This window comes from Numida meleagris, chromosome 9 (assembly GCF_002078875.1).
Source record: "Numida meleagris isolate 19003 breed g44 Domestic line chromosome 9, NumMel1.0, whole genome shotgun sequence".
Lineage (NCBI taxonomy): Eukaryota > Metazoa > Chordata > Aves > Galliformes > Numididae > Numida > Numida meleagris.
Genome location: NC_034417.1, coordinates 6635811 through 6661545, shown reverse-complemented (window position 1 = coordinate 6661545; position 25735 = coordinate 6635811). Strand labels below are relative to the sequence as shown.

General features: G+C 38.7%; 1 long non-coding RNA gene across 2 annotated transcripts in view; it reads left to right on the top strand.

The window, feature by feature from the left end:
• Positions 2360–25735, top strand: part of LOC110403630 — a 100602-nt gene continuing 77226 nt past the window's right edge. Inside the window, exons 1-2 of one of the 2 annotated variants that reach the window (XR_002441764.1) lie at positions 2360–2680; positions 2975–3032. This is a non-coding gene — a long non-coding RNA (uncharacterized LOC110403630). The remainder of the gene's footprint in view (positions 2681–2974; positions 3033–25735) is intronic. The other variant, XR_002441765.1, reaches the window with a different exon arrangement.

Here is a 25735-nt window from a genome sequence, read left to right as displayed (position 1 = left end):
TCACATCTGTTAATTGTAAGGGGATGATTTTAAAACGAGCAGTTGTGGTTTAGGGCCTGGTTCAGTGCGGAGGCGGCCACTGTGGTATCAGAACTGGTGCACAGCTGCTGTGCCCTGCAGAGCTGCGAGGCATCGGCCTTAAACCATGAGATTAAATGAGCAGCATTTTAAAGTCTTTAATGAATACAAAAATGTTACTGGTGTTCCTGTTATGACATTGGATCTGGAGATGTTAGCTGACAGGCTGAGCGTGAGCCAGCGGTGTTCCCAGGTGGCACTGGGGGTCATGGTCTGCAGCGATCACAGGCATGGCTTGTGGTTGGACTGGGTGATCTTAGCGGGCTTTCCAACTTTAATGATTCTGGGATTGCATTGTGTTATAATGTTTTTACATTACTGTTGTATCATCCTCAGTCTGAGCTCAGTGAAGTCTTTTTAACCTCAAGCAGCTGGTATTTTTGCCTCTGAAAATCTTTATTATTTTGGCAGGCACACAAGCTTTAGCTTAAAACCAAGATAAGTTTTGTTTTGCTCTGCTTCCTCAAGTGAATGTCAGATGGTGACAAATTTTATAGAACTGTCACCCCCTTCTTACTGAAGTGGTGATGTCAGTAGGAAATCAAAACCTCAAAGTCATTAATTTAAATGACTACGTTCAAGTTTCTTGATTGTAGGCTTCAAATAACATCATCTCACAAGAAATATAGCATTGCCATTGCCCGTTATTATATTAGGAGTTGTACAATATTTGAAATTGTATTTGTGTGGGCTTTTTAAAATGTTTTATTTTTATTGCATTTAATTTTAAATATTCCACCCACTAAATCTATGATATGTGACACATTTGGCTATTTGTAAGGTGATCTTTCTGTGCCTGAAAATCTTTTCTTATACTGACAATTAAAAAGAACCCAAGGCTTCTCATGGAGGAAAAAAAAATATCTGCCAATCCCCATGATTTTCTGTTTGGAACTGTTTTCATTTTTACTGCTTTGAGTTGTCAATATTGAAAATAACTAGAGCAGAAGATGAAAGCATGTTCTGTGCCTGCTCAAATAAACTCTCAAGATATTTAGGTTTTCTAAGTGGTTTTTTAATTTTAGACAATAAGCTCTTTTTATGTGATGATTACTTTCAGTAAGTTGTGTAGATGTTTTCCTAGTAGGAGCTTTTTCTGTAAACTTCGTCAGTAGAATAATAATTAAAATGTAAATAAATAAATACTCAATAATGGGAAGACCTTGCTTGTTTTCTCTGTAACAGAATAGGGCAGTTTAAATAAGAAACAGTAAAAAGTAGCCTTTAACATATTCTTGAACTGTTATGCTCTAAATTTTAATGTACAAGACCATTATCAAATTATGACTCAATCCTCCTTAACATCTTTCAGTATACATATTTTATAAGCAAATTTTATGTACATGTAAGGCATTTGGCAGTATTTGAATGAAATGCATTAATTTCATCCTTTCATGAATTTTTGTACATCTTGCCTTGCAGAGTACTTGGGGAGCATGAGTATTTTCATAGATATCTGACATCTGTTTTTAATATTCGAACATCTTTCTTCCGTGTACATTTGATAGACAACATACTTTTGGCAGTCTCTGTTATTAGAATTGCCAAAATGTTGATATTAATCTGAGTGACTTGGCTTTTAATGAGTGCAAGCCAGAATGAGCCTTTTCAGAGACTCATCTTTGGAACCAAGTTATTTCTAGGAAGCCAAATGTTTCAGCATTCTTTTTAGGCAATCAGAAATAGATTTATAATAGAATAAGCAAATGATTTCTGTTCGTGAACAGTCATTCAAATATATCTGCTCCTTTCTTTCTGATTCATGTATTTTTAGATATAACTCTGTGTTAGAACTCTGTCCAAGTGTAAGGCCAGAGGATTTTGCTTCACTACAAACTTAACCCTCCTAAATGCTCATTTAAAGGGGATTGATATGAATGTATGAAGGGCATTTCATTAAGAGATTTTCAGAGACTTACACGTTACAGTGCTGAGCACTGTGCTGTTTTTAAACATCTGACTTCAGAGTGAAAAAGCCATAGCCTTGAGCTGAGCACCAGGGCTTCTTACATGACATGTGAGTAGCCCCCTCTGAAGGAGCCATGCAAACACCAGATGACACCTGAAAACAAAAAGGGAGCCAGTATGGAAGTACTTTCAGGTACTCCGCATTTGCAGTTTGGTTCTGGAAAGGAGAAGAGTTACGTGACTCTCATTTCTTTGAAGTTGTGCCATCCAATGGTGGTTAGATGACTGTAAAATTCTGCTGGAATTAAATCCCTTCGTGGCAGAGACCTTATTCCCCTCACATCTGTTTCTTGTACGTCTCTGAAGAGTTCATCAGCCACAGACTGACAAGCTATTCTGTACAGGTGTAAATTCAGCCTCTCCTAGAGAAGCTGTTCTTGAGGCTCACGAGCCTTGGAGACAGGGTGAACATGGCCTGGGTTTCTAACCTGTCTGAGGAGTGGAAGGGAAAGACTAGGTTTCAGTTCCTCGTTGAAGGGTTATTGTGGTGGACAATCCATAAAACCTAACTTTTTCTATTCTAGAATAATATGGCTACTACTGCTTTTTCTGAAGGGGCCAGTACGAGCAGTGAGAATGTATCCTGGATCAGGCGGAAGTGATGACTGCACGAATCCTGATGAACCCAGGAGAAGTAAGTGTCGAGTTGCTTAGTCGTCACAAGACTGTGGCATGTCAGAATGCGTGGAGATCCCAAGCTGTAGGTACCAATGAAAGTTCAATACAATTTTGCACTTCAACTTTTCGTGTATGTGCAGTACCCCAAACCAGAATTTTAGTGTTAGTTGGATGTGTATCAGCTTTATCCATTGAACCTATTCACATATAAAGGTTGGGATTTAGCTTTGTGTGATCAAGAATGACTACTGGGACTTACGCATCAGGTACCTGAGCCAAAGATCTTACTTTGTGTTTATATCTGTTGCAGAATCTGCAGAAAAAAAGTGAAAAGCCCATGCAGACACTGAAATCTTGTCCACGTCAAGGTAAGAGGGACACTGCATAATGAATTCATCACAGACCAAAGCTTGTAATGTGATATTTAATTTTGACTGCAGATATTTGTATTATTGCAAAAAGCAAATTAACTAAGCTGCTTTATTGACAAGATTGCCTTATGTTACAAATATTTAGTGGTCAAAATAGTTTTTATTTATAGTACTGTAAATTCAGTGTAACTTCAGCAGTGAGAAATTTGCCCGGCAGTGGAGAAACATAAATCCATTCACAATCGTTATCACCCCTGATTAATTCTCTCTATTAAATTTTATGATTTGTTTTCTTTTTTAAAATTTTACTTTCATAAGTTAGTTTTGCTGTTACTGAAACTGAGATATGCAGATGTTTCCTGCTAACTTTGTTAGAATGAAATCTCTACACAAGATCTATAGTAATGGTTATTGTTTTGTGGTTATAAGGATGGCTATGGATTCTTTGTTTTGCATGGTGAAGGAATATGCTTTAGAACACATGAAATAGCAAAATGTTTTTCTGAACTATCTGAAAATTGTAACTTCTATATGTCGTATGAGACCAGATACGCAGATCAGAATGTGTCTCAGAATTGTTATTTTGCTTATCATTCTCTTAGCTGTGATATTTTTATCCCTGCCATACCTTAGCTAGATTGCCCGTTTCCTGTAGGAAACAAGTGATATGTAAATATTCAATATCATTTGTCCAACATAATTTCTTAAATCCAGTATTTTGCTCTATGTGGATTTTTGTCTTCAGCTGCCACGACTGAAGGGGGTTATGTGCAGGGAGTATGAGTTAGAATGTGCATCCTGGTGTACCTGGTGCTGTGTGTCAATGTGGGCAGTCAGGCTTTTGGAACTGTATGCCTGCAGTATTTATATAAGGGATACATCTATCTCCTTGAATGTCCCTTACGTTTCCTTTTAAGCTTTCCTGTTACATCTCGGTTGATTCAGTTTATAAACAGCCACGGAGTATTGATACAAGGAGAGAAATAAATTTGCAAGCATGCATAAAAAGCAGCTGAAAACCAAAATGACAAACACGAATAAGGACCAAATCTCCCTTTATCCCTTTGCTGATGTTTGCAATTTCACTTTCTCTCGGTAGATGTCAGCAACACTACAAACTTGCCCAGTTTAAGGCTTGGAGAGTCCTGTTTACAATTTTAATTAGTTTTCCTACTAAAGTTTTACAGAGGAATAGCTGATTTAAGCCAGTGGAATCTATTGGCCTTTGAGACAGGATTAGAGACTGCTATTCGGCATCTTAAAATAATATTATATTCTCAGTGATGCAGAACTCATATAGAAGTTAGTAGAAAGGGCTTATTGCTGCATTTTTAGAATTTTCTGAACATTTACTTCACATTTGCCCTCCAGGCAAATGTAAAGTAATATAAGATGTCTAATATTTTGCCTCTTTCTGTGAAGTAAATCAAAACCGTGGGAATGTTTTCATATAATTTGATTTTCTCCTGTCTCCTACAATACATCTTCAACTCTGTTCAATTAACTAACTCTCTGCCTGCTACAAGAAAGGGGCGCGATCACGTTCTGGCTGAAAGCAATGGCAAATGTTCTGTTGGCTCTTCTGGGAGTTGTGTCAGTCCCAGAGGAGTTCATAACCACAAAGGAAGGATGTGGAAGGAAGTTTGTTAATAGAGTTGTGTGTGCGTGTGTGTGTGTGTGGCAGGGAGAAGGATTATTTATTACTATGTGTAAGGAGCATTCATTTTGCCTTACGTTGTAAAATAAGCATAAATGTTTCAAAATCATCTTGTACATGAAATGAGGACCAGAGGGTAAACATTGTTGTGTTTATTTGGTTAGAGATGAAGAAATGTTATCTTCCAGTTCTCACAGGAGGGTCTTTTCCTTTATCTGATTTCTAGCAGAAAACATGAACTTTTTTTAATATTGTACTGGATATATGTGAAGTGTATCAGATTAGCAGATTTGCACTTTTGGAAGTTAAGATCATATTCTCAGAAGCAGGGCCAGCCTGGAAAGTGGAAGTGACCATCTCTTCTCATGTCTGTAACTCTCTCATTGGTGAGAGCACCATAATGAGCAACGCTAAGAATTAGAGATAGGCACAGGCAACACTGGAGACGTTTCATGTGGTATTCAGCTATCTGCAGGTAGGGAAATGGGTTGTGACTCTTATCTTGGTTACAGTACATGCTGTAGCCAGAAAGATCTGACGATCTCCAGAGCCAAATTCATCTTACCAGAGGCCACAACAAAGTTTTTGGAGGGGGATCAGGTGGAGTAATTATAACTTCTAGCTAAGGAGATAATGAGCTCTGCTCCTCAACCTGTGTTGACCTGTGAACAGCAACACTGAATAAGTATCACAGTGCTGGCAACATTAAACTTTATTTTCATGTCCTCCTCAAAACATTTTAATTTCCTGTGTTACTAGCAATATTACAACGTGTTGCCTTCAAGCCATGGGTTGTGAGCCACTGTGTCATAATATTCCCTTTGTTCTTTTTCCTGGAATTCTCTCTCTTTCCATTATCTGCCCCTTTTGGTGTCCTCTCCTTCAGTGTCCTCTCCTGCCATGCTATCTTGTGTTCCTATACTTCCCGAATGGTCTCTGATCCTGCTTGCTGATTCACCCAATTGATATCAATCCTTTTCTCAACTGCACTTTTCTCATAACTCTATAGGAGTGGGCTCAGAGATGCTCTCTGGCAGACATGCATTGCCAAAGGAGTAATTACCAGTTCTAAGGGGAGCCAATGGAGTTTTGGGCCCCTAGATGGGCCCATTGATGTCTGGGGCTCAGTCTGGGTAAGTGAAGCAGTTTGTGCGTGGCGTACATCTCTTGAGGTGACGGGGCAGCAGCAGCATGGTGCAAATTTTACATAGAGGTATCTGTTAACATCTACTTGGGAACTAAACCAAATGACCCCAAAGTGATCCTGTTGTGCAGCGTCCACCATTGTTCTGTGCTCCCTTCTTACTTGCTTAGCCAGCAGTAGGAAGCTGGTAGCTTTGGCTTTCTCCCTGGCTCTTTTGACTCTTTTTGCTGAGTGGATATTTTTTTTATTTGTCCCTGTCTTTCAGCTGTTGAGAAAGTCTGTTTCTTGGTTTTTGACTCACTGTGCATGATATGAAAGAGGAAATTCTGAATCTGCTGTGTTTGACAAAATGCTAGATTTGTAGAGTTAGTCTTTACCACTTACCCCAAACTGAAACTGAAAGCAAATGGAAAGATTGTACCTAGTGTCCACATAAAAAGCATTTGGGAAAATGTCTTCCAAATTCTTTACGGGGTCATGTGTGTTGCTGCTAAATATCTGAACTTATATCTGAGAATATCAGAGGGTCATGAGCTAAACACATCTGTATGTGAAATTAGTTGAGAGTTTCCTCTATGTTACAGGAATTGTATGCAAAGTTGTGTGCAAATAGTTAATGTGAGTTACTCCAGATTTTAAAAGAAAACTCAAGCAATTCAGCAGCAGGGTGACAGGAAATCTTCCACCTTCAGAACTGTGCATCGTGACAGAACCTGAAGTACTAGAACAGCATGGTGCTGGACACACAACACTAGGCTTTACTGTCTACATGTAGCTCTCCTAGAAAGATTTTGGAGGATAGTCTTTTAGTATGGAGTTGCGCATACAATCATACTGTTGGATAATTTAGGATGGCAAGTAGTTGATGCTCAAATCATACAAAGAGTAAAAGCTGAGTGTTTCCAACTTCATACATGACATCTCTTCTTTCAAGATGTGTTTGACTTTGTGCTTGTGACAACATCTTCAAGTTATGATTACTGTACTAGTAGGTTGGTTTAGCTGGGAAGGGAGGTGGTGGCAGGTCTGAGTCCTCCTTTAAACACAGTTTCACTGGAAGGGATGACAAGTTTTTATTAATACTAACAATTGAGTATAACTTCAAAGCAAGGTTTAACGTATGTACAGTTGCATAACTAAATATAAAAATTAAGACCATGAGTCTTTCTGCATGTGCACTATTTCCTGAATCTCGTTTTCAGGCCTTATGTACATCAACAGTAATGGACCAATCTAGCCAAAATTTGCTTCCACAGCTGCTGGCCTTAGTTCCCTGGGCCTCCTGTGTTCTGCAGCTGTAAAGGCTATTCCCTGCTCTGAATGAAAGAATCTCCCCTCTCCTGTGGCTGGAAATGCTGAATGAGACATCCTGTAACACCCTGTTCAGTGGGACAGAGCTGACAGCTGAAGGCTGCCCTTGGCATTTTAGTCTTCGTAGATAATGGCAGATGGTGCATAACCATGAGCGAAGGACCTTTACATCCTAAAATAAGAGGGGAGATTTCTGGAGAGTCATTATAAAAGTTCATTGCCCAAAGGTCTTGGTGCTGGTTCTTCTGCTCCAGAGAGAGAAAGGAGGAATGATATTAAGCAGAGGTTTAAAGGATAAATAATCTGGCATATTAGAGTACTGCGACATCTTATGCAAGAGCAAAAAGCACATTGTTCTGCATACACCAAGAGTAAGCCCAGGAGAACTGCTGAATAAAATGTTTCTTACAGAACAGCACAAAACTTGCCTGGTTTCAGGTTTTGCTCCAAACTTAGATATAAAATTGTTGTAAGTTGCACTTAAATTCCTTCACTTGCACTTTTCAGGTGACTTGAAGCCCACTCATGGTTTTGCAAATGAAAACCAATGGTTTCAAGTGCGTTTCAATTTGAGCTTTTAGCATTCTTGTTCAAACTTGAAACTCAGGGTGAAATTCAAGGGGTGCAAAAATGCTTATGTGGAAAAATAAAAGGGAAAGTTCACAAGAACCTGTGCAAACCAAATGTGCTAAATTTCCTACAGCTCGGGCTCCATCCATTTACACATGATCTTAGTTTTCTCCCCTTTCCAATGTGACTGGGAGTGGTAGCTGACAGAAACACTGCTGCAAAAGAACCATGATGTCTTTCCTTGTTCAACTACTGTCCTTAATGGGACAGCAATTCATTTAACCTAAATTTGTCTTCAAGCATCCATATGTTCATTAATAAAGCAAGAACAGTTTAATCTCTGTTGATAATGCGAAGTTGAAGAAACAAGGCTTGTTTGAAGCAGGGGAAAGTTTTAGTAACTGAGCTGCAACAAATGGGTAATGACAAAGAGAGCAAGGTGGTGTGGTGGGAAACCAGAAGAATTATGAGGTTTTATCCGATTTCCATCCCTGCAGCACTTTTGGTTGGGAAACAGAAACAAAGTGTGCCTCATTATTGCATGAAATAAATAAAACCAAACCAGAATGTTGTGGTGGCTTCTTGATCTGTATAGCATGCAAAGCTAAAACCACCACATGCGAAAACGATCACAAGAAGCGTGAGTACAAGCTGAAGGGTTGGTGATGCACACAGCTCACAATTCTCAGCACAGCTGACCTCTTGGGAACAGATAGGAAGTCCTGGCTCTGCTTGAGTCAATGGGAATTTTGCTGAGGACTTCAGGGAAGCTGGAACTTCACAGCATAATCCGTGTTGTGCAAAATATTGTTCCTGACTGTTAAACATTGCAAAATCTCATAGGTAGGCAAGTATGCATTTGTAGTGCTCTGGGTCTCCTGTTCAGCAAGAATGGGAATTTCAAGGCTATTCTGTATCTAGCTAGGCTCCTCTTAATGACATCCTATCTTAGCACAAAAATTAAAAATGTAAATGTAGGACTACCATGACTGTAAGTGGTCTTATGTTTCGTGTTCTGCATGTTTGTACATGCTGTTCCCTCCATTTGTCTGTGTTGTTATCTTAAACTGCTTCAGTGCACTCAGGCTTTGGAAATGCTGAGGAGGAGGTGTCCCGGTCTTGGCTGGTCTGCAGGCACTAAAGCCACTTTCTGTCAGTATTTGGGCCTGAAGTGGCAGTTGCGATAGTTAATCTTCAGCAATGCTACTAAGATGAAGTGCTTTCTATTAAGTAAACTGGCATCTCTGATTGGATGAGGAGTGCTCTGAAAGTAGTGCCTCCTGTTTTATTATGTTTGCCTACAATATCAGAGGCAGATATTGGTGGTATGGTAGTAGAGGTTGAACCTTCCTACCAGTGTTCCATTACATTTTGTTGCTGTGTGAAAGATGGCAGCAGAGAGGCAGTCTGACAAAATGGTGTCTGACATGGATGTGCGGATGAAGCAAAGATGTGGAATTGAATAACTCTGAGGAAAAAATGGCACTCCCTGACATTCATTGACACTTGCTAAATGTTTATGGGACCCAACCAGTGGATGCGAGCACGGTGAGGTGGTAAGTGGCAACTGTGATGTGAAAGACAAGCTATGTTCTGGACAGCCATACACAGTTGTCACCTGTGGAATTAAGGACATCTCAATCAGCTCATCCACACGGATCAGCAGGTTATGACCAGGTAACTATGTGTGAAGCTGAATATCTGCTTCGATGCGTTGTAAATGATGGTGGCAATGTAAAAGTTTGCACCAGGTGGATACCACAAATACTCAAGAACAGAAAGAACACCGTATGCAAGTTTGTCATAACCTATTGAATCAATACAAGGCTGAAGGTGACAGTTTCCTGAATCGCATAACTACTGGTGATGAGATGTGGTGTCACTGTTACAAGCTGCAATCAAAGCAGCTGTCCATAGAGTAGTGACATGCAAATTCCCCACCAAAGAAAAAGTTCAGGATGCAGCCCTCAGCAAGTAAAGTAATGCACACTGTCTTTTGGGATAGGAAACCTGTGGATTTCCTGGAACCTGGACAAACCATCAACTCTGACCGCTATATCACAACGCTAACTAAGCTGAAGGCTTGAACTCCCAGAGTCAGGCCGGAGAAGAAGACAACCTTTCTATTGCAACGTGATAACACTAGGCCCCATACCAGTTTGAAGACCATGGAGCACATTGCCAATCTTGGCTGGACTGCCCTATCACGTCCACAGTATAGTCGGCATTTGATGCCTTCTGACTTACATCTTTTTGGGCCGATGAAAAGTTAACTGTGTGAGCAACATCTTCCTAGCAGCAACAGAGAAAAGTAAGCAGGAAGAGAACTGAAGGGTGTGTGAGAATCAGTTTGGGCAGGATTGCTTTTGTCAGTGTTGCAACCAGTCTGGCAGTGCTTCTTCAGAAGTCTGCAAGGTGGGCACATTATATAGCTACCCACACTGTAAGGGCTTAATGTCAGCTGTGGTTGTGGTTTTTCTTTCTCTTTATTTTTAATAATTTGTAAGAGTAGATGAATAAGGGAAATTGTACTTAAGATTGTTTTAGTTGGGCATATGACACACTCAAAAAATTGCCGGCCTATTTTCCCAGCCTTGCTTTCTGCAAGAGCCCAAATAGCTTCATTTGCTTCACAAATCCACTGTGATTACAGTGTATTTATTTATTATTATCTATGCAGACACAAAATGACCTCAGCAAATAAGAAGCCAAAACAGTTCCTTGATTTTGGGAGAAAAATGATTCTGCTCCCATCTCTTTTCCACCCACAGCCTCCTTCTGGGGGCTGTGCCTTTGTCTTATGCTTCAAAAGGAAACATATTTTTGGCTGAGTTAGATCCAACACACCCTAGAGAGCTCTTGCAGGTATACTGTCAAAGTAGATTTTGTGTTGGACAAGAGACGCTTCACTTGAGTGCACCTAAGTGCTAAGATTTCCTACAAAATTGATCTTCATCTTTGTCAATTCACTTCTAGTTATTTATATTTTGTTATCACACAACTTCAAGTAATGTAAAAGTTAAATGGATGAAATGCTTTCTGTGCTGTGCAAGAGGGATGTGGGAACAAGTTCATTTCAGTAGAGAGCTGAATAAATTACTGAGAAGCATGATAAAATAGGATTGTACAGTATTCTGGAATTTAGTGTGGGTGGATAAATAGAGTAAGGAAATACATTCCATTAATTTCTAAGGGATATTCCCTATGTATTGATATCCTCAGTTGTTGCAGCCTAGGACTTTGCTACTCTGCTGTTATTGCTGTGCTTTCCATTGCATTACAAAGAACACAATAATGCCTTTTGGCAGAGTGATTCTCAGCTACAAAACACTCTTTTTCAGCAAAGTCACCACCACTAACTATACATTTTTGCCAGTGATGAACAAGAGCCTTCATGCTGCACTCGTAAAAATCTGCACCAGCGGAGGTGACCCACTGTTGCTGTTGCCTCTATAGAAATTAATCACTCACTGCCTCACTGTGCTCACATCCACTGATTAGTCTCCATAAACATTCAGCAAACATCAATGAATATCAGTGGGTGCATTTTTTTTTTCCTGTATGGAGGAATTCAGTTCCACCTCTTTGCTTCATCGACACTTCCATGTCAGACGCCATTCTGTCAGACTGCCCCTCTGCTGCCATCTGTCACATGGCAACAAAATGTAATGGAATATTGGTGGGAAGGTTCAGCCTCTACCATACACACCACCAACAATCACCTCGGATGTGGTGGGCCACCATGATGAAGTAGGAGGTCTTAAGTTCAGAGCAGCTCTTGTACGAATGTCTGTATTTTATGAACTGATCAAATCCCCTTCATAAGACATTTTTACTTTTGATTTCCTTATATCCTATAGCAGCAAATTATGATCTAGTTTTCTTACTTTATTCTTTTATTCTGAGTAAAATATGCTCTCAGAGCGTGAGAACAAACATTAAAGACAAAATATAGTTCAGGTTGGAGGAAGAAGAAGGGGACAACATATGATGTGAGTTTTCCAGATATTTTTGTAAAAATAACAGTTAATCTTTTAAAAGTTAATCCATTCTAGATGTTTTGCAACAAAGCATTTGTGAGAGAGCACCAAGGAGTTTCTGATTAGACCACAGAAGATGGGGATTTGTACCAGTACAGCAGGTAGGGAGATCTCTGCAGGAGAGACAAGAGTGGATTCTGCTGAAAGGGGGAGATGTACTGGGCAGGAAGGAAGTGAAGTTCCTGGATGATCAGTCCAGGGACTGGATATGTTTTATTCCGTTATTAATGACTTTGGCATAAAAAGCCAGCAAATGCTGAGAAAATTTTGTGATATACAATTGGGACCCATCCCTAATGCAGAAAGGGCGAGGATATCTTACAGTAAGAGGTAGATGACTTCTAGGTTTGGATTAATAGGAACAGGCTGAAATTTAATATAATGAAATGCGAGGTCGGGCACTTTGGGATCATTGACGGTTTCTGATACAAACTGGGAACTCATTGTTTGGGAGCAACAGAGGAAGAGGCAAACCTGATCATACTGGGTGATCACAGCATGCCTGATAACACTATCCAGGCACAAAAGGGCAAATGAGATTTGAGATTGACCATGTACCCTAGTTGAAAGAAATGACTTTTGTACCTCACAAGGTGCAGTAAAGCTGTATCTGAATACCATGTAGAACTCCAACTGTCCTTGTTGAAATAGATGCAATAATTCCACAGAATAGTTACCAGGATCATGGGAATGATAAGGTTATCTGCATGAAGAAACTAAATCAGCAATGATTTATTTACCCTAGCAAAATGAAATCTGAGATGATGCGACTTACAAATATATCCATGGGAGAAAGTATCAGAAAAACAGTGCTGTTTAAAAGACAACAATTAATGCAAATAAATGGATACGAACTGACTGTGAGGAAATTTGATCTGCGATGTAGATTTCTAAATAACTGAAGAGCCAGGCTCTGCAATAAGTCTAGTGTGATGGACTAGGAAGGATGAACTGGATTTACTAGGGACCTAGATCAGCTAATTGAGGGGATAGTACAGTGCACTTTTCTGTGGTTAAGCTGATGGTGAAGTCCTATGGAGAAGCATTATAATTTCTGGCGTGATCCTAAGATACTTGGCTTTGTTTAGTGCTTAAATGGCAGTGTTTGAAGTGTGTGGAAACTGCACGAGATGCTGATTTTGAAACTGTGTAACGTATTAAGATTTTTCACATCAGTGGATCGAACGGTAATGCTGCAGGACAAGTGCACTTTCTAGAAGGACACAGAGTTTAACAAATCCTTACGGTTTTGGAAGTGAAGGCATTAAATCTGCATCTGTCATCATCCTTCTGAAAGACTAGCATAAAGAAGGGTGCAGAGCTAGAAGGTGCTCCGCAGGGTCAATTTTTCATCATTTTCCATAATTCCACATGCTTTGTTACCATTTATTTTTCATAACTTTCATTTCTAACCAATTAACAGTACAAGGAATGTATCTATTCCACTTAGTGCATTTAGATCTACTGCGCATTTTTGCTTCCTAATAAAGAAAAATATTTCATGGACTCAGTTTAGTTTGTACTTAAAACTTCCTCAAAAATACCTTTGCTGAAGTCCTTCCTTCCACGCTTCCCTCTCTGAACACACGGGGAAGGAAGGTTTCTTGAAATCAGAATAATCTTGTTTTCCTTTTAAAAGTACTTTCTTAACTTAAATGCAGCCAAAATCCGGTTGATGAAACTGTCAGCATGCTTGTAGTCTAATTGGAATGACGCAGTATTCAAAGGGGAGTCTGTCATAAGTGTTGCCCATTCATGAAATGGAATGCAACAGTGTATGAAAATAAATACACTGTGTGGAAATTTATATAGACACCAATCGGTGGTTTATGTTTTCTGGTTAAGATGAGTTGTACCTTTGAAATCCTCTAAAAGCTGCTGTCATGCTTCTATTTTGGAAGAAAAACAATTGTTCTGCTGGCAGGATTAAGTCCACGACAGCTTTTCTCCTTATTTTTTCTCCTTTTGATGTGCATGTCACTATAGGTTCATATATGCAGGATTTTTAAAGCCCAGCAATGCCAAAACTCTTCTTCTTTCAGCCAGATGTTTCATTTTAGAAACATCTATTTCAATGAAAGTAAAGTAGATTCAAACTTTTGAAAAGTGGATTACCATAAAATAAATATCCTAGAATAGCTACAATTGAAATTTAAGTTCTGACTGAAACAAAAAATGACACCAAAGGGGTTTGTAAATGGTGATTCACGTGCTAATTGGCTAAAATTCTTTTTTTCATATGCTAACGTTTGTGCAGCTGTGTTTGTAATGTATCCTGAAAAATTTTAGACGCATTACCGAAGATATATTTCCTTGTGGTTTTGGGAGAGCTTCTCTTGAAAGAAGGGCTTTTGTTCAGGGAACTTGCTATGCTAATTACTCACAGGAAGGATGATGATGTTTTTCTTAATGTTGTGTCTCCTAAAGTCTCGTAGATCTCACAATCCCAAACTTTGTGTGCTTTTTGACATGGTAGTTGTTTTCCACATGAAGTTTTCATTTTGTATGACTTCTGCACTTGGGACTAATTCTAAATTTTGAAAAAATGCTTTGCGTTCATACCAGTGCATGTTACTCCAGATAAACATGTTCAGATCTTCCAAGTTATATACAAAAATACTGCTTTTTTATTTATGCATTCCTAATATACAGTGCAGGTTAATGCTTTCCGACATTTCCATACTCCTCTCCTCTAGCATCCTGCTTTGTCTTCATGAATCCCATCTAGTCTGCCCTCTATGTGACTCTTGAAATTTTTGGGATATGTCAAACAGTATTTCCTTAATGAACAATTTTATTAAAAAGTGTGTTTTTGTCAGCTCATCTAAATAAGAAGATAAATGGCTTAGTGGATCCAGTGAGCTCTGAGGCTCCAACAGTTGCAGTGAGAGACACTGTTAAGGGAGTTTTATGAGCCCAGCCACTTTTTGCTCTCGCCTCCTCAGACTTCCCAGATCTGTGGTTGTTGTATTAAGGATATTAGAGTGTACAGACCACCAATAAACCCAGTATCGCAACCATAGGAGTTGGAAGGGACATGTGGAGATTATTCAATCCAATCCCTGCTAAAGCAGGTTCCCTAGAATAAATAGTCATAATCATTGTATATGAATTTATTGTCAATTAATTTGTCTAATTCCTCTCTGAACCTGCTGACATATTCTGTCCTTGCCACCTTGCAGCAAGGTCCAGAAGTATACTGCCCAACGTTCAAGGTACTTTATCTGGTTTGTGTAACTTTTTCATTTAGTGCTTTCTAATAACCTGAAAATTGCAGGATTTTTGTGAATAAAATTTCTGTGTTCATTTTTTCAAATCTCCTTCATTTGCTGGGAATCCTGATTGTATTTCTCCTTGATTTTCTCTCTGAACTGATGAATCCTAGTCTTTTTGGTTTCTGAATGTGTCTCAATCCAGTTTGCTGTTAGGTTTTATTGTACTCTGATCATACAGTGTGAGGCTGGAGCATCAACTCCTGGTAGCAGGAGACTAATTTCTGAATTGGTGTTTCTGCTAGGTACTGTAGGACAGGAATGCTCATGAATCTACTGGTTGAAAACCTTGTTATCTTGGTGGTAGGTGGGTACATAAGAAGACAATTCTGCAGTGATTTATCTGGGAGTGAGATTAGTGCTGCGCATCAGCTAAATTAGCTTATCTCTGATTTACTCATGTGGGCTGTGTGATCTGATAGTTACAATCTGCTTAAATCCATAAGATTATTAATGGCAATATACTTAGTTTTGTTTCTGTTACTACCAAAACGTTATTTCAGTAGCTCTGTGGCAGTGGGTTTCATAGGCTGTATGAAGAAATATTTCCTTTCCTTAATTATAACCTTAACTAAATGAAATTAATCTCTAAATGCATGTATGTAGCTCTTGGCCTTGTGTTCTAAAAAGTGGGGCAGGTCCTCTGTTTTCTTTTTCCTTCAAAAGATCTTTACTTGATTAAAAAGTTTTCATTGCCTAAGTTCTCCTAATCACATCACCTACAGCAAAAATAAACAGTGTCTGATGAATGGAGGACAAGTTACAAGGCTAGGGTGCGGGGTACTTGTCACCTACACCTGCACAGGAAAATAGAGTTGCTCTTGCTTTATTTCTGTGCGCAGTATGGTTCTTGCAGCCAAGCTGAAATTCTGCATTTAAGCATACAAGTCTTGTGTATGCTTAATTTTACATTCAAGGATGATCCCATCACATATGTTGAGTGCTTTTGTAAGACTTTGCTGAGTCAAAGTTTTAATCACATGTGATTTTTTAAAAATGCTGCAGCACTTTGAACAATGATCCAGGCATAGCGTCTTTGCATTGACCTCCTAAGGTATTGGGAGAAGCTTGTAAGAATATTATTCTTCTTAGCAGTTTTGAAAATGAATTAAATTAAAAGTTAAATGCTTTATATTTATAGATATCTAAGTACATTTCAAATTAGGGTGAGCATCATCGTTGTCCCTTTGCACCTTGGGAAACTGAAAAATGTAGAGGTTAAGTGCTAGATACAGCATTAGATCCAGGGAAATTTAAGAATATCTTTTTAATTCATCTCAGAATCCAGCCCCGAGACTTAGCCACAAGTTCAGACTACTTCAAAACTGCTAAAAGTACTCTGATATGTTTTCATAATTTCCACTACGTCAAATCAGATATAAGCATTGGAGGCCCAGTCGCGTATGTCTTGAAGACTACAGAGGTGGTGTTGTCACAGTTGTTGTGGGTAAGACTTGAGCCTTCAGGTCCCAGAAGTTATGTATCACTGTTGCGTTTTCCTTGTTTCAAGTGTGGTCTGTTTCCCCAGCATTTGTATACAGACCTATAAAAGAAAGATAATTCTGCTAATTAATACTTTGATTAGAGTTGGGTTTTACAAGGTAGACAAGCTTGCTGTTTCTTTGAGTGATTATATGGAATCGTTACTGTTTCTTCATTTATAGCAAAAAGTAGCCATGTTTAGGAGGAAAGAAAGCCACAATTTTGGTAGGAAAAAAAAGTCTTTTCTAATTCAACAAAAACAGGCTAACAGTGGAAACAAAAATATTCACAAGTTTGTTGGACCAATGTGTACTTGAATCATTCAGTTGAAAGGACTTGAAAGCCTGGCTGGTATTCCACTTGAGACACAGTAGTGATAGAAAATGATTGCACTTCATTTAGGTATTTAGTCAAGTTACCCAAAGGCATAATATTTGTAACCCCTACTTAAATACCTGATGAAATTAATTTAATTGTAAGGAAGCTATTTCATATTGTTACAGCATCATGTGTCTTCACATTTGACAAGTACCAGCATTTAATCTTTTAATTGAAAATTACTTTGGGGATCCTGCCAGAAACTGCAAACTGAAAACACTGACCCCTATTACTGTGTCAAGTAATACAATAGGTACGAAGTCAGATGTTCTTGACAGACATGCTCTGGGGCTGTGTGGGTGGGAAGTTCTCTGTTCTTCCAGGATGGACTTCCTTCTGCTACAAGGGCTGATTTATGCTGTTAGAAGAGCTTTTCTTTATTTCTGTGTGTGCACTTTTAATAATATTAATTATCTTTCCCCTTACAGAAGTGCTTTAGTTGGCATTGTTTAAGGCAGGAGCAGTGTTTCAATGGGTTAAAAAAAAAAAAAGCTATACATTTTTTAACGTCTGGATTATTAGAATGTATGGATTTTGTATGGGGGGAAAATAAGTATTCTTTTACATCTTTCAGAAGAATGGAAGCTGGGAACCATGATAACATTCTCGATGAGTGAAGCTCTTCAGTAGGGATGTCTGCGCCCAGCAGTTGCTAAGAGAGGATGAGGAGTGCAGCTCCAGGCCATGCCACAGGGACTGTGGAAGGGTTTTGTTTAGCTCTGAGTGATTCCTAGGTAAAAGCCTCTTGGTGTTAGTATTTTACCTCTGTATTTTCAGATGCATTTTCTAAACATGGACTAATTGATGAAGATTCTTGTCAGCGCCAGTGTTTTTGTGCGGAGTTGCGTGCCCAGAAGCTGGGACAAAAAATATGTTTTCAGACTTTTGGTGTGTTTTGGCTGCTCTAAACACCACAACTGTTTTGGTGAAAAAAGTGAAAGTTAAGAGTACGCAAAGGAGGAGGTTTTACCTCGCTGGTGTAATTCATGGAGAAGTACCAGTGCTATCCACTGCCCTGGTAAACAAGAATTCACTGCCTTGAGGAACTGGAAGACAGACCCTGGGCCGTATCTGAAGTAGGGACAGGAATTAAAGGTCAATCTGGGGAACAGAGACCTGACAAAGCAGGTTTGCTGTTCTCTGGTGCTTTGGAGATGGTGACTGCTGCTGTTGCTTCTTTGCAGCTTCTTGCTCCTAGAGGAAGGAGAAGGAACAAGGCTTGATTCTTAAGGGTTTGCCATAACAAAACAGTTCTTGGTGTTACAGCTGTTTTGCCTCCACTGCATTTTGTTGAAATGTGTGAGTGGCTTCAAAATTTAACTACAAATGGAAAGAAGAGACCTGCAATATTACGAGCTCTCTTTCAAGGAGAGGTCAGTTTTTATGTGACAGCTCGTGTAAGTACTGTAAAACCTTTTGTGTAAAAATGTGAGCCACGATTTGATAGAATGCAGATAAACTGGTTTATGCAAATTAGAATCATAGAAGCCTTAGTGTTGGGAGAGACCTCTGAAGGCCATCTAGTCCAGCCTCCCTGCAGTGAACAGGGACACCACAGCTAGATCAGGTTGCCCAGGTCCTTATCCAGCCTCACCTTGAAGGTCTCCAGGGACGGGGCATCATCCGCATCTCTGGGCAACCTGTGCCAGTGCCTCACCACCCTCACTGTAAAAGATTTTTTTCCTTATATCTAACCTAAATCTCCGCTCCTTGAGCTTGAAGCCATTTCTCCTTGTCTTGTTGCCACAGACCCTGCTAAAGAGTCTGTCCCCTTCTTTCTTGTAGCTCCCCTTTAGATGCTGAAGGGCTACTATCAGGTCACCTTGGAGCTTTCCCTTCTCCAGGCTGAAGACAAAATTGTCTTCAAAAAGTGTGCAGTGGAATAAACCCTATCCAGAAGGGAGACTCAAGGGAAGTGAGGACTTGGTATGTTGTTCCGCAGACTGGTAGGGGTGTGTGCTGCAGCTTTACATGTCTTGCTGTGGTAACTTCTCTTTACTGTGGTTAAGCTTCATGGAGTCCCATAGCTGATGGGTGGTTATCTATAAAGGTTATAATTTTGTTGTCTAAATACATTCAAATCCAGGGTGTTTTTTATTTAACCATAAATATAGAACGCTAAAAAAAGAAAACAAAACCTTATGAAGAGAGAGAATTCAGTGTGTTAATAAACCAAATGTGTAAATACCCTGTAAATGGGAGGTAAAAGAGGATATTGTGTAAAGATAGGGGTTAATCTCTGCTGATAGGGATAGGAAGGAGTACACAAAACTTGGTCGAGTGTGTGCTGTATAGATACCTGTGCCAAACTAACAATTTACTAACAGTTTTGATTTTGTGTAGGGTCAGCACGTGAATGTGTCTTGTAACGTTGCACATCACCTTTTCCTCAAAAATTTTAATGCGCAAGGAAACTGACAAAACAGTTTATTTTGGAAAATTAGTAAATCCAAATGATGGATACCATGTGTCAAAATAATCCTTAGTGCACGTGCTTGCATTTTCACATGGATGTTTTTGAAAATGATTCTGTGGAAACTAAATAGAGAACCAGTTTGCCAGGGAGCGGACTTAAGTCTTTTTTTTTTTTTTTTGTACAGCCTGGAAGATGATGTGGTCTCTGTTATTGAACACAGCAACAAAATCAGTTCCATCTTTGCTTTAACATATCGTTATTGTGCCAGTGATCGAAAGGGCCAATTAGTGGAGTGAGGCAAAGGAGGATTAAGGCTGACATTTCAGAACTAAAGATGTGAAAATAGATAAAGAGTCTTTAGGACTCTTTGCACATCCCTTGAGTACTTTAAAAAAAAAAAAAAGGTACTTGGTTGAAGCTGGTTTGATTATAGAGCCAGTGGACAGTACCTCCAGGAGGAGATTATTTGGAGTTCATCCTGTGTATTCTGAAGGGAGGAGGTGATGGAGGATGTTATACCAAAAGTTCTTGGCATCTGAATGCTGAGAAGTATAGAACTGTTTAAACAAGTAAACAGTCTTTCTCTTATCTGCCTGCTTTGAAACCTTAAATAAATCTCATATGAAGCAGTTAATTACTTTTACCTTGGTCAAATGTGAATGAAGAATGACTTTTGAGACACTGAGATCGTGCTGCCATGTTTGATTACATTTCATTGACACTTTAGGGACAGGTTCCTGAGCTACAGGACATTGAAGTAACGAGCAAGGCTTCTGCCTGGGTATAGAAGGATATGAACTTATTTTGGTTACTTTCTTAGGTGTTTTGAATATAGTTAGTGGACAAACGTTAACAAGAATATATTATATATTACTGGAAGAGAGGTTGAATTTCTTCGGTAATAATAATACCTTTCCCTTTTTTTGATTCTGATTAATGTTTGCTTAGTGAGCTGGGGATGGGAAATCCACCTTTGAAAGTATCACATTAGTATCATTTTGTCAACAAAAAAATCTCTTTTGAGGGGACTACAATTTTCTCAAACACTTAAAAATGTGGTAGATTTGTTTTTTCAGTTCTCTTGTTAAAATAACAACAGGCATACTACTGTCACTCTACACTGTTGCCATGAGAACAGTGCATTCCCTGCCATTTTCCTTCTTATAAATGCTTCAAAAAAGATGCTGGGACTGTAAAAATTAAAATAATAATAATAAAAACACTGTTTTGTAATTTAGCTATAAGCAGCAGGAATATTTCAGTGATCACAGTCCTGGAAATGCTTTAACTTTTAAATGCTGACACCAAATAATAAGTAAAAGCTTGTGATTAATGTTTCCAGAAGGGACTATTAACATTATCCTACATCTGTTCATGATATAGTCTCCAAATGAAAAACATTCACTTAAAAAAAAAAAAAAAAAAAAGAGAGAGAGAAAAAAAAAAAACCCAAACCTGAAGAAGTATATTTTTATGCAACAATTCAGTGTGGACTTAACTCTAATGTGTGGACATCCATGGTAAGACTTAACCAATTAATTTTTCATCTGATCATTATTTAGTCAAATCTCCACGGTACTCCTGAGGTTGCTTAAATTTCATTGACAACATGTTGTTTCATTTGCTGAAAAATGTGGTCCTTTTAAATAACACTGTATGAAAGAGCTTTTTATTGCTTAGAGTAGAATTAACCACCATATTTGATGAAAATACTTAATGGTAGATCAGACGTAAAGTTCTGTGAAACATCATTCCTTAATTAGTTCTTGCTGATTTAAATATTTGAAATGGTATGGGAGGGTTGTTTTTTATGGCTGCGAAGAATTTGCAGGAGTCCCATCATGTTCTAGAAAACATTTAGGAGGACTGAATCAAAGGTTGTAGAACATATGGTAGCAACTCATTTGGAAAATAATTATCCTGAAAATAATTACCTGTATTGGTTAGGAATAATTTGCCCATTTAAGGTAAGGCCCTGTTGAAATTGACATACCACCAGGATAGCTGTGTTACTTTCAGTCTGTATGTCTTGATCTCCTGTTTTCTTTACTTCACAAATGAATGTTTGTGTAATTCATGTGCTCAGAAAAGCAGTATGCTGAAAAATCACCCTTTTTAATGTAAGATAGTGTTTTTGTTAGCTTTCAACTACAGATTTGCTCTATTCCAAATACTTTATAAAATGTATAAACTGGCATTTTTACTAGATTTTTAGATTCCTGCTAAATAGTCATTTTCACCTCTTCTGAGTGCTGTTTGCCACGAGCAACTGACTCCCAGTTTTCTTGCTTCAGCTGGGGTAAGATATCAGTGGTAACGTACCAGTTACAGCCAGTAGTGCTTACAGGCCAGCTTTGGAATGTTTTGTTGATGTGTCCTTTGGCTGACGCTGTTTCTTGCTACCATTCTTCAGTTTCAACAGAAATCTCTGTCATAGTCCGGTTGTGAGAATGAGAGTGCAAAGTGAGGTGCAAGTTGTGAGGCACGGAACACAGGATGCATGTTGCTACGTGTTTTACACAGATTTAACATTTATATGTGGTAGAATACTACAAAACCATTGCAGGAGATGTTGAGTATCATCCATGAAAAAAATAAATTTATCTTTGAAGAGAATGGTAGAGCCAGAACAAAAGGTTGGTTAGCCAAACCCCCGCTTGAGTTTTGCTTGGCTTGTGGTGGCATGCATCAAGGTGATCTGTTAGAAACTAAGCATAGACCCCTCTGAAATACAAATTGCTCGAGTTGAAGGCTGTTCCATATGTGGTGCTTTGCAACACCGTTGTTCTAGCTTGTATGGGTAGATCAAGATTTATACTCATTTTGGACAAGCAAAATCCAGACACTTCTGGATGGAAGACTGTCCATCATATTCTGAGGAAATTATTTTTCATTGCATTGACAATATTGTCATGATGAAATCTAAATGTTAAATCAGCATATGATTTTTTTAACCAACTGCTCATGTAAGACATGCAGTTCTTCCTCTGTTTACACCATTACTTGCATGTACTGTATGTATACAGTTCAATATGAACAGATCAGGTTACTTATTTTCTGGAAGAATATAATACACTTAATAAGAAAACAAAGTTTAAACACCAATTAAAATAAAATGTACTCATTGTTTTTCACATAGTTTCTATCCCATTTCTGAACTAGAACAGAATGAAGACAGTGCCATTTGGGGAAATACGTTTCTTCATATATAGACATAGGAAAGCTTCATGATATTTTAATGTAGTTATGCAGTAACATCTCACACTCTCATTAGTTTTTTTTTATCGGTGAATAAACATCTGTAATATTTGATCAGAGGAAGTGACATTCTGGTCATTTGCTTGCTCATACCCACAGCAAACCTATGAAGACAAAAATTAAAAGCTGGTTTCTGCATGTTCTGGCTAAATGGTTGTGTTAGCAGTGGGTTCTCCAGTGTCTAACAGGCTGTTGCTCAGGAAGTTTGTGTTCTGTTTTCCTTGCCTCACTTGCCTGTCCTGTTTGGAAAAACCTGAGAATCTCGAAGGAGCTGTTTTTTTTTTCCTTAAATTTTTTTTCTAAAACAAAGGAAACGCACCAGGGAAAGAAAGCTTTTTAGCAAAATCTATCTTTCATAACTGCAACAGTGTAGCCTGTCATTTTGTGTTCAGTCCTGCAATCGTATATATTTGTTTCCATGTGTTTCTGTTCACCAGAGGCTTGTCTGCTGCGTCAGACTGCAATATGTCATGTTTTGTACGGTTTGATTTTTTTCTTTGCATGGGATTGTTAAATGCATCTTTCCTGTTAGCATAAGTGGTTGGGCATAACTGACGCCCTTCGGTTGTCTAATTATTCTACTTTGACATTTTTTTGTGTGTTCATGGTCTCTGATAATGTGAGAAGTGTGACATTTACCTTACAGAAGTGGTCCTTTTCATCGCTATTCATGTTGTCACGTTAAACCTGTTTCTGAAAGCAGAGTGTCATTGAAGTACAGACAAAACAGTGTTCAGCATGTGCAACAGAAGTAACTGCCAAACTTCAGACGTGTGGTCATGTCAGAGTTCTTGGCCAGCAATACCGAAGCAGCTGTGTATGCAAGGCTTCTTGATACCCATGATCACTGAATGAAATTGGAAGGAGTGAGCAGGGGGAAAGGAGACCCTAGTGAGTATAATATGGCAAGTTTCTTGGTTTGGTGGTTATAAAAATGATTCTAATGACAGTCTCTCAACATGCTGAAGGCTTTGTACGTTCATTATAAACAGAACTTACTTAAAGCTCCTTCATAGAAAAGAGGAACATTTCTGATGCATAAATTGAAATAGTGATTATTGTTTTCCTTCAAAATATTTATGCTACCAAGGGGGGGGGGGGGGGGAAGTTGATGCATTTTAGATGAAGATTATATGCATTACTCAAAGTTAAACTTCAGAAAGACTTGAAAAGTAATGGATGCAGAGGAAAATCAAATTTTCTCCTCTCAAATCAGCTTAAGTAAAGCTCTACAGACGTTTAAAAAAGCAATAATAATTCATAGATTTTTCTGCCACTCTGGAGACAATGAAGACTTTAAAGCAGTAAAGTGTGAAAAGTTTTTTTTTTTTTTTTTTTTAAGAATTTGGTGGTTAATCAAAGAATCACAGAATGGCCTGGGTTGAAAAGGACCTCAAAGATCATTGAGTTTCAACCCCCCTGCTGAGTGCAGGGTTGCCAACCACTAGACCAGGCTGCCCAGAGCCACGTCCAGCCAGGTCTTGAATGCCTCCAGGGACGGGGCATCCACAACCTCCCTGGGCAACCTGTTCCAGTGCGTCACCACCCTCTGTGTGAAAAACTTCCTCCTAATATCTAACCTACATCTCCCCTGTCTCAGTTTAAAACCATTCCCCCTTGTCCTATCACTATCAACCCAGGTAAGCTAACTTTCTAATACATGTAAGGCTAGAGATACCATCATTATCCTCACAGTGTGATACAAGAGAAATGACTCTTTTTATAACAGAACCATGTAATACAGCCACTGATGTGATACACCCTATGCAGTGCAAATCTTTGAAGCGTAGATCCTACCCAATAAAAACTGGCATACAAATTCACAGAGGAAGATAAAAACTTGGATTTGCAGATTTAGAAGTATTTCACAGTATGCATTTGATTCACATGGCTGGAATGAAAATTAGGAAAGAGCAAATCTGAAATGAATGCATGGGTAAGAAAGTTTTTAAAAGTGAAGCAACTGGGCTGTAGAAGTGGTGAGTTTTGTTTTCTAGAAATTCTGAAATGAGATTAAGAAAAGTACTGGGAAGTATGATTACATAGGAAAAATCCCATAGAAGCCCTAAAGAAGATACGCTTGGATAATGCAATAGGCCTTTTGAGATGTTTCTTCCTGTTTCAAGAACTTTTCTGTGGAAGGATACTTGTCTACCACTCTGTCAGGATGGCCTTCATACAGATAGCTACATTTTTTGTTGTTGCTCTTGTTTGTAAAGTTCTGTACTTTCAGGTGAAAGGACTGTCTTCATGTGTTTGAAACTGCCTGGCACATCTTGAACAGCATAGTGAAATCCAAATTTATGCATGCATTTTTAGAAAATATATGTATGCAACATTAGTGCATGAGAAGGAGAAAAGATAACATGGTATCTTCAGGGCAGGCTCTGAGCAAATATTCTGGAACCGAAAAAAAAAAAAATCTGCTTTCCATTCTAAGTGGGTGTCTGATTTTCTCTCATATCTTATAGTAATTGCTCTACATGATTCCTCTGAATACTTATTCAGGTCTAGGTTTCTATTGATATAATTCAACAACAGATTTTGGCTTTTCATTCAGCAAGTTCAGTTTAAATCAGTGGAAATCTAGAACGGTGTTGGTGTTTAGATGAATTTCTTCATGTTTACTTCAGAATAGTAAAATTAAGTAGAGCCTCAGGACTGATTTATACTTCTGTGATGTGGACTAATGGCCAATAAGGGTTAAGAGGATAGAACTCCCAAACTGTCCTTTACTTTTACCTTAGATAAATCTGAGCCCAGGCCTCCAGAGGTGAAAGGCTAGCGCATTAACTAGGACCTTAAATGTATGCTTCAGCACACAAACCTGCAGTATCTTTTGAAATCTATGCAGGTTTCTCCTGCCTGCTGTGCGTAATTTCAGAATATGCTGTCACCATTAAAGAAAAAAAACAAGTATGCTCTTTCATCTGTGCACCCCACAGCACTGATTGGGGGAATCAGTCCCCAGGCTCCCCTAAAATTTGTGATCTTTGGCTCCTGCTGTAAATTGATTCCGTGCTGTGCCTCCTGACATGTGAACTGGGTAAAATCCATTTTGAAGTCTTTTAAAACCTGGTATTAACCCTGCAGAATCCTCTTAAGTGCTGATGTTCTCTCGTTATATTATTTACTGGGAAGAACTTGCCTGTAAAACTCTAGCAGTGTAGCA